Source organism: Cajanus cajan, chromosome 11 (genome assembly GCF_000230855.2).
Source record: "Cajanus cajan strain Asha chromosome 11, NIPB_CcT2T_4, whole genome shotgun sequence".
NCBI classification, from domain to species: Eukaryota; Viridiplantae; Streptophyta; class Magnoliopsida; order Fabales; family Fabaceae; genus Cajanus; species Cajanus cajan.
The window spans coordinates 13,190,641-13,198,741 of NC_138527.1; positions in this window are offsets into that span (position 1 = coordinate 13,190,641).

The following is an 8,101-nucleotide window of genomic DNA, read 5'->3' on the forward strand; positions in this document are numbered from 1 at the left end:
TGAGTTCTAAGCATTTAGCTTGAGAATTCGAACTAGTCGAAGGGAAATCTTTTTGATTTCCATAGTAAAAATTATTTTTTAGGAAGGAGCGAGCGAGCTTGTAGAGGGAGGGAGCGCCAAAAAGCCTCCTAAACTTCATTGATATATAAAAAGCACGCTTCAAGAGGTTTCTTCTCTAAAAATCCCTTCTTTTACCGCTTTCTGATTGTTGCATATTTAAATTCGTCATCATGTAGATATTTAATTTATAATCGCTTATAATAAATAGGGGTAATTTAGTAATTTTACACTATTATTTAATAAATAATCCGTCATAGGGAACCCTAATGGGGCGTTGTGGGGGTGCTAACACCTTCCCCGCACGTAACCGACTCCCTTACCCAACTCTGGTTGTAATGACCAAAATTGATTTATAAAATCAATTGCCTTATCCCTTTTTCCAATGTTTTGAGTAAAACATTGGTGGCGACTCCAAGAACCCTACCTTTTGCGAAAACTACTAATCCATGGAGGGTCCCGTTTGGGATTAACATGGATTGGTGAATCATTTTAATAAAATTGTTAGTTCGACAAGGTCTCAGTTTGAGAATAAGTCGTTCTAGCAATCCACCACTTTCCAAAACATTAAAAAGAGTCCGACCATCGTCGCGAATGCCAAGGTCCGTTTCGGCGGGTGGCGACAGATGGCGACTTCACTGGGGAAGCCTCGAGAGTCAGTCCCATTTAGTGATGGATTCTTTTCAAAATAATAGTTTAAAATTACTTTATTACCCCTCATTTGTATGATAACATGCTTTATCTATTTGGCTTTAATAACTGTTGTATTTTTAAATTCTCGCAATTGTTTGAAATACAAACTGCACACGAACCTTTGCACACAACAGTTCCCTCTATACCCGGGGGCATGAGTGGTAAGCCATAGGGAGTGGATGTTAGTACGGCCGGTTGTCGAATGGGTCTATAGGTGCCCGTAGACCGTTGTCGGAAAACATCACTCAAGGTGATAACCATGAACTCAAGTCCGACAGTGCGTTGGAACTTTCCATCGACTTACGACGAGAGGAATTGGGTCCCTATAATGGGGGCACCTTGGGGGCCTCAGACCGGTGAGAACAGTTAGATCCACCTTGAATATGCACTTTTCTGCAGGATACCCCTACCTCGTGATTCGCTCGTGACTGTTCGTGGATGAGTGAATTGTTTGTGTATAGGTTTATGTGATATTGTTTGTGCATTAATAAAACCTCGTGATAAGGTCTAAAGAATAATCCCCATGCATGAAAATACCATGACATGAGAAGAAAGACCATGTGTGAAAATATAATAAAAGTGAGGAGCATGTGCATCATTACCAATAAGATATCATGCATCCTCATAAACCATGCATTCTAGGTTCACCAATACCTCTTGACATGAGTAAAAGAGACCCATAATTATCGAGATTCTCCGATGGGGAGGGATCATAAGTCAAGGAGGGTGGTAACACTCCGTTTTAAAAAGGCAGTGCCTTAAAAATGGAGGGTTATCAAGCTCATGTCAAGAGCGTATTCATTCCATAAAATAAACTAATTAAGCATTCATTTTAGAAAGTGGCTGGTCATCTCTCTGTCCTCACGCGCGCGCAGAAAATCAAGAAGATGGACGCGTTGGAGGAACAAAATAAGAAGCTTACAGCCGAGCTCTCACAGCTCAAGGAGAAAATGGCGCAAATGATGGAACTCATGCGTCATCAAAACATGAACGGGGCTCACCACAGTGACCATGAGTCCCATCATGAGGAGGATCATGAGGAAGAACAAGACCCTCCGCGAGCTGTACCCCTTGGGGCGGGGATTACGATTAGAGAGCCTGAAATTTCAAAAGACCAATTCCGCGCTCTAGAAGATCGGCTGAGAGCTATGGAGGGGCATGATTTTGATATTAAAGATGCCGTCGACATGTGCTTAGTGAGGGACATCCAATTCCCTCCCAAATTCAAAGTGCCCGATTTCCCAAAATATGTGGGATCGACTTGCCCCAAAAGTCATCTCACCATGTATTGCCGAAAAATGGCTGCATATGCTACCAATGAAAAGCTCTTGATCCATTGCTTCCAAGAGAGCTTGGCTGACACCGCACTCAATTGGTATATGCAGCTGGATGGAAGTCAAGTGTGCACATGGAGGCAGTTGGCCGACGCCTTTCTCAAGCGCTATAAATATAACATCGACCTAACACCCGATAGGCTCGATCTTCAAGCCTTGAGTAAGACAAATGATGAATCCTTCAAGGCGTACGCCCAACGATGGAGGGAGTTGGCGGCACAAATAGAGCCCCCGCTGTCGGATAAGGAGACGGTGTCCCTATTCATAAACTCGTTGACCGGTCCCTATTATGACAAGATGATAGGGAACACGACAACACTCTTCTCGGACATCATCACCATTGGCGAAAGAGTGGAACAAGGGCTGAAAAGTGGGAAGCTAGCTGGGCTTTCCCAATCATTTGAAGCCAAGAAGACCTACGGGAAGAAGAAGGAGGGAGGAGTCAACGCCATAACCATTTCTTCATCTTCTTCCACTTCGAAGTCAGGAAAGTCGCAGTATAACCCTGTGAGGAAGCTTGATAAACTTCCGACCACATATAGCGACCTCCTGCCGAAGCTAGTGGAAGCTCATCTTCTAGCTTACGTTCCACCAAAGAAGATTGAACCACCTCATCCCTATTGGTACAAACCGCAAGACAAATGTCTATACCATTCGGGGGCATCGGGGCATTCAACGGAGAAATGTAGAGCTCTCAAAAATAAGGTCCAAGACCTTATCGATGCTGGGTGGATCACTTTTGATTCAACAGCGCCCGACGTGAGCAAGAATCCTCTGCCGAAGCAGGAGTAGAGAGAAGAGCAAGCCACAATAGGGCCCCTCCATATTCTTCTTTTAGGGACTCATGATCAGTACCCGAGATCATGAGAACCTTTTCATGTAAATAAGGGTTTTTGTACAGTTTTAATACATATCAATAAAGAGGCATTTTTCACATATCATTCTCTCTTTTGTTCTTTTCTCTCTTTCCTCATTAACATTAATAATTCTAAACCTAAACAGAACCAATAAAATAATTATGTCTGTAATTGTTCGCTCTGACCGGGATCCGAAAGTTGAGGATGAATGGGTTGAGTTGGACAGTGATGAGGAGGCCATCTCTCCGGATCTGCAAAGACCGCTAGATCAAGAAGCTCGTCTACTTCAACCGTGTCAAGAAAATTGGAGACTGTGAATTTGGGGCAGGGCCGAGAGATAAAAGAGGTCAACATTGGGACCCATATCAGTGATGAAATAAAGACTAATGTTTCCGCTATGATTATAATAAAATCATTCTTTCTCATTGCTTCTTTTCTTGCTTATAATAAAATTCTAAACCACATTATTTTTAACCCTGTTTGAATAAACATGAATGAGGTTAAAATCATCTTAATAATAATAAACCCGCATCATTTTTATGTGGAAGTGTGTGTGACAACTTGGAGCACCTTCCCTTGGCCTCGACAAGTGCCATCATGGATAAAAAGAAATCCGCTATAAAAGAAGCTCGGCAGGAAACCCAAAAAGGGGGCTGCGCAAAATAAGAGCAAAGAACCCGCTAGGAATCCCACGAAAGGGTGACCTAGGCAAAAGTTAGGGTTGCAAAAATGAACAAAAACAAAAGTCCGCTAAAACGCCACAAAAGGGTGTTTTAGGCAAAAATAAGGACAATCAAAAAAACAAAAGAAATCCATGATGGTACCCCGAGCCGAATTCAAGAAAGGTTCAAGGGAAGCTATCTAAGTTGTCAAATCACAACGTCAATAAATAAAGATTTTCTTAACTTCATAAGTGTTTAATCAAACAAGCCTAAACACATAAGCCTACCTTGGCCAACCATTCTTACAAAAACCATTTTTGAAAAATAAATCCCCTCTAAAACACAAACTTCAGAATAAAAGTATCTTTCCCTTCTTTTCTCTCTTGTCCCAAATGATTTTAGAATAATCTAGTGGAAGCATGGAGAAATAAATCATCACTGATAATGGATCTAATCTGAACAACAAAATGGTGGAAGAACTGTGCCAAGAATTCAAGATCCAACACCACAACTCTTCCCCATATCGGCCGAAGATGAATGGGGCAGTCGAGGCAACCAATAAGAACATCAAGAAAATAGTGCAAAAGATGGTTGTATCATTTAAAGACTGGCACGAGATGCTACCCTTCGCTCTCCATGGTTATAGGACTTCTGTACGCACATCTACAGGAGCTACTCCATTCTCCCTCGTCTATGGGATGGAGGCAGTTCTACCCGTCGAAGTCGAAATACCTTCCCTAAGGGTAATCATGGAAGCAAAACTTTTCGAAGCAGAATGGGTTCAAAGCCGGTATGACCAGTTGAACCTCATTGAAGAAAAACGGCTGAACGCCATATGCCATGGTCAAGCCTATCAGAGGAAGATCAAAAAGGTTTTTGACAAGAAAGTCCACCCTCGAGTCTACCACGAGGGAGAGTTGGTAATGAAGAAATTGCTACTAACTCAAAAGGACAAAATCGAAAAGTGGGACCTAAATCACGAAGGACCATACGTGGTAAAGCGAGCTTTCTCAGGAGGAGCATTGATCCTCACAAACATGGATGGAGAAGAACTTCGATACCTAGTCAACGCTGACGTGGTAAAGAAGTACTATGCTTGAAGACGTTGCTTGCATAGGCCCGCTAGGATGAAAACCCAAAAAGGGCGTCCTAGGCAAAAGTTAGGGCAAAATAAAAAGCCCGCCAGTACAAGGGTACTAGGCAAAACAAAGGCGAATTTATCCCCGCTAGGATACGTCCTAGACAAAAATTAGGGGCAAAAGAATAAGATGCAAAAACAAAGCAAGCAACGATCACTTGAATCGAAAACCGAAAGGCGGATCAAGTGATTATCTTCTAGAAGTAAGCGTCTTGCAGCATCTACACTTCTGGCTCAGGCATCTCACCCGAAGCAACTAGGGGAATGTAAAGAGCAACAATTACAGATATAATTGTTAAGCCCAATGTATATAGCCTACCCTGGCCAGCCATTCTTCAGAAATTCCTTCTGTATATCTTTCTGTAAAAACACTTGTGAATATAAATAAAATATCTATTCACTTTCTCTTCTCTCTTGACCATGTGATTATGCCTCTAAAATTGGTATTTCATAAAAATTGTACGAAATTCCTTTAATAATCGGTCAATAAAGAAAATTGGAGGGGTTCCTATAAAATCCGTAATCTCCTGCATAAAAGGCTCACAAAAATATTCCCTCACAGAAATTCCTCCAAGAAAAGGAAGATAGGGAGAGCCATTCATTTTTCTAAAAAATATTAATAAAAATAATCAAACTTGCATTTTTGCATCACACACACATTAGTTGCACATTCAAAGACCTTATCATGAGGCAATTGCATAAAATAGAAAAATAGAAAAATTGCTTGTGTATGACAACAGTCAACAGAAAAGGCCAAAAAACGACAAAAAGGCAAAAATACAGAAAAAGCCAAAAAATGACAAAAAAGGCAAAAATACAGAAAAAGCCAAAAACGACAAAAAAGGCAAAAGATTTAGAAAATCAATCGCATCGTACAGAATAACTGAGCCTGGAGAGGCTTGCCGAAATAATACTCGTACAGAATAATTGAGCCTGGAGAGGCTTGCCGAAATAATACTCGTACAGAATAACTGAGCCTGGAGAGGCTTGCCGAAATAATACTCTCTCAGAATAACTGAGCCTGGAGAGGCTTGCCGAAATAATACTCTCTCAGAATAACTGAGCCTGGAGAGGCTTGCCGAAATAATACTCTCTCAGAATAACTAAGCCTGGAGAGGCTTGCCGAAATAATACTCGTACAGAATAATTGAGCCTGGAGAGGCTTGCCGAAATAATACTCCCCCAATTGTACAGAATAACTGAGCCTGGAGAGGCTTGCCGAAACAATACTCCCCAGAGATATCTCAGCTTCCACTCATGGGCCAAATTCCCCAGTGAGAGCTATCAAACCAAGATCAGCAAGATTCCCCAAGGAAGGCTTGATCATCCAAACAGAATATCCAAGTCGAAAGGACTCATACTTCCTCAGTGGAGAATAGCTTTCCAACTCAAGCAATGAGTGAAGCTAAGCCTGAAGAGGCTTTCTAAATAATACTCTGGGATACATAAGAACTTCAAATCCCCAGCGGATAATAGCCTACACAGAGGCAACAAAACCAGAAAAACAAAAAGAGTCGCCCGAATAAGGATAACCGGGATACTCCACCAACGTCGAAAGGACGTCAGCCAATCATAAGGCATCGCTCACATCAGAAAGAGCATCTTTGTGTCTGCACCCTAAGGAATCAGAAATTCCCCAATGGGTACCAACTACGCAATGGAAAGTTGGGACACAGGAACCTATGAGTAACTGCACATCCCCTAGACGGATCCCTGCGTTATCCAGCCCTCAGCGGCATCAAAATAAAAAAACAACCGTCGAAGCAGCATCGTGGACTGTGGAGACAAAATCAATGACAAATTCCCCAGCGGATAATAGCCTACACAGAGGCAACAAAACCAGAAAAACAAAAAGAGTCGCCCGAATAAGGATAACCGGGATACTCCACCACCGTCAAAAGGACGTCAGCCAACCATAAGGCACCGCTCATCTCAGAAAGAGCATCTTCGTGTCTACACCCCAAGGAAACAAAAATTCCTCAATGGGCACCAATTACGCAATGCAAAATTGGGACACAAGAACCTATGAGTAACTGCACATCCCCTAGACGGATCCCTGCGTTATCCAGCCCTCAGCGGCACCAAAATCAAAAACAAATCGTCGAAGCAGCATCGTGGACTGTGGAGACAAAACCATCACAGATCCCTGGAGAGGGCAAACTCACATTGCCAACGTCATCAAGAACACGGAGGCAGACCCTGGAGAGGGCAAGACTCACGCTACCGAAGTGACTAGAAGCACAGAGGTACGCAACCCTGGAGAGGGCAAGACTCACGCTACCAAAGTGACTAGAAGCACAGAGGTACGCAACCCTGGAGAGGGCAAGACTCACGCTACCAAAGTGACTAGAAGCACAGAGGTACGCAACCCTGGAGAGGGCAAGACTCACGCTACCAAAGTGACTAGAAGCACAGAGGTACGCAACCCTGGAGAGGGCAAGACTCACGCTACCAAAGTGACTAGAAGCACAGAGGTACGCAACCCTGGAGAGGGCAAGACTCACGCTGCCAAAGTGACTAGAAGCACAGAGGTACGCAACCCTGGAGAGGGCAAGACTCACGCTACCAAAGTGATCAGAAGCACTGAGGTATGCACGAGCCTGGAGAGGCGACGACTAATACTCACCCTGGAGAGGGCAAACTCACCCTGGAGAGGGCAAGACTCACGCTACCAAAGTGATCAGAAGCACCGAGGTATGCAAACCCTGGAGAGGGCAAGACTCACGCTACCAAAGTGACTAGAAGCACAGAGGTATGCAACCCTGGAGAGGGCAAGACTCACGCTACCAAAGTGACTAGAAGCGCGGAGGTACGCAACCCTGGAGAGGGCAAGACTCACGCTACCAAAGTGATCAGAAGCACCGAGGTATGCACGAGCCTGGAGAGGCGACGACTAATACTCACCCTGGAGAGGGCAAACTCAACCTGGAGAGGCTACTCAACAATTTTCCCACCTGAAGACACTACAAGTCGGAAGGATGGCTTATTCCCCGGACAATTGGGTCAACTCCTTTACTTATCAAACGGTACACCAAAAGGCCGTTTGACTAAGTAAAGGGGGGGCAGCTGTAGACCCCTAAAATTGTCCGGGCCGGAAATAAGACTCGAAGACTCTCAAAGATCAAAGGAAAGCCAGCCAGAAGGACTCCCAGAAGACCATAGGATGACTATCTGTAGGTTTAGAGGTCTTAGAGTACCTAAAAATAAGGAAATGGGAGGTTTGGAGCTCAATACGGCCTCCTTGGAGTTCAGTACGGCCGTACTGCACATTTTGTACTACAATACGGCCGTACTGAAACCAATACGGCCGTATTGAAGTTTCTGTATTTCAATATGGCCGTACTGAATTCAATACGGCCG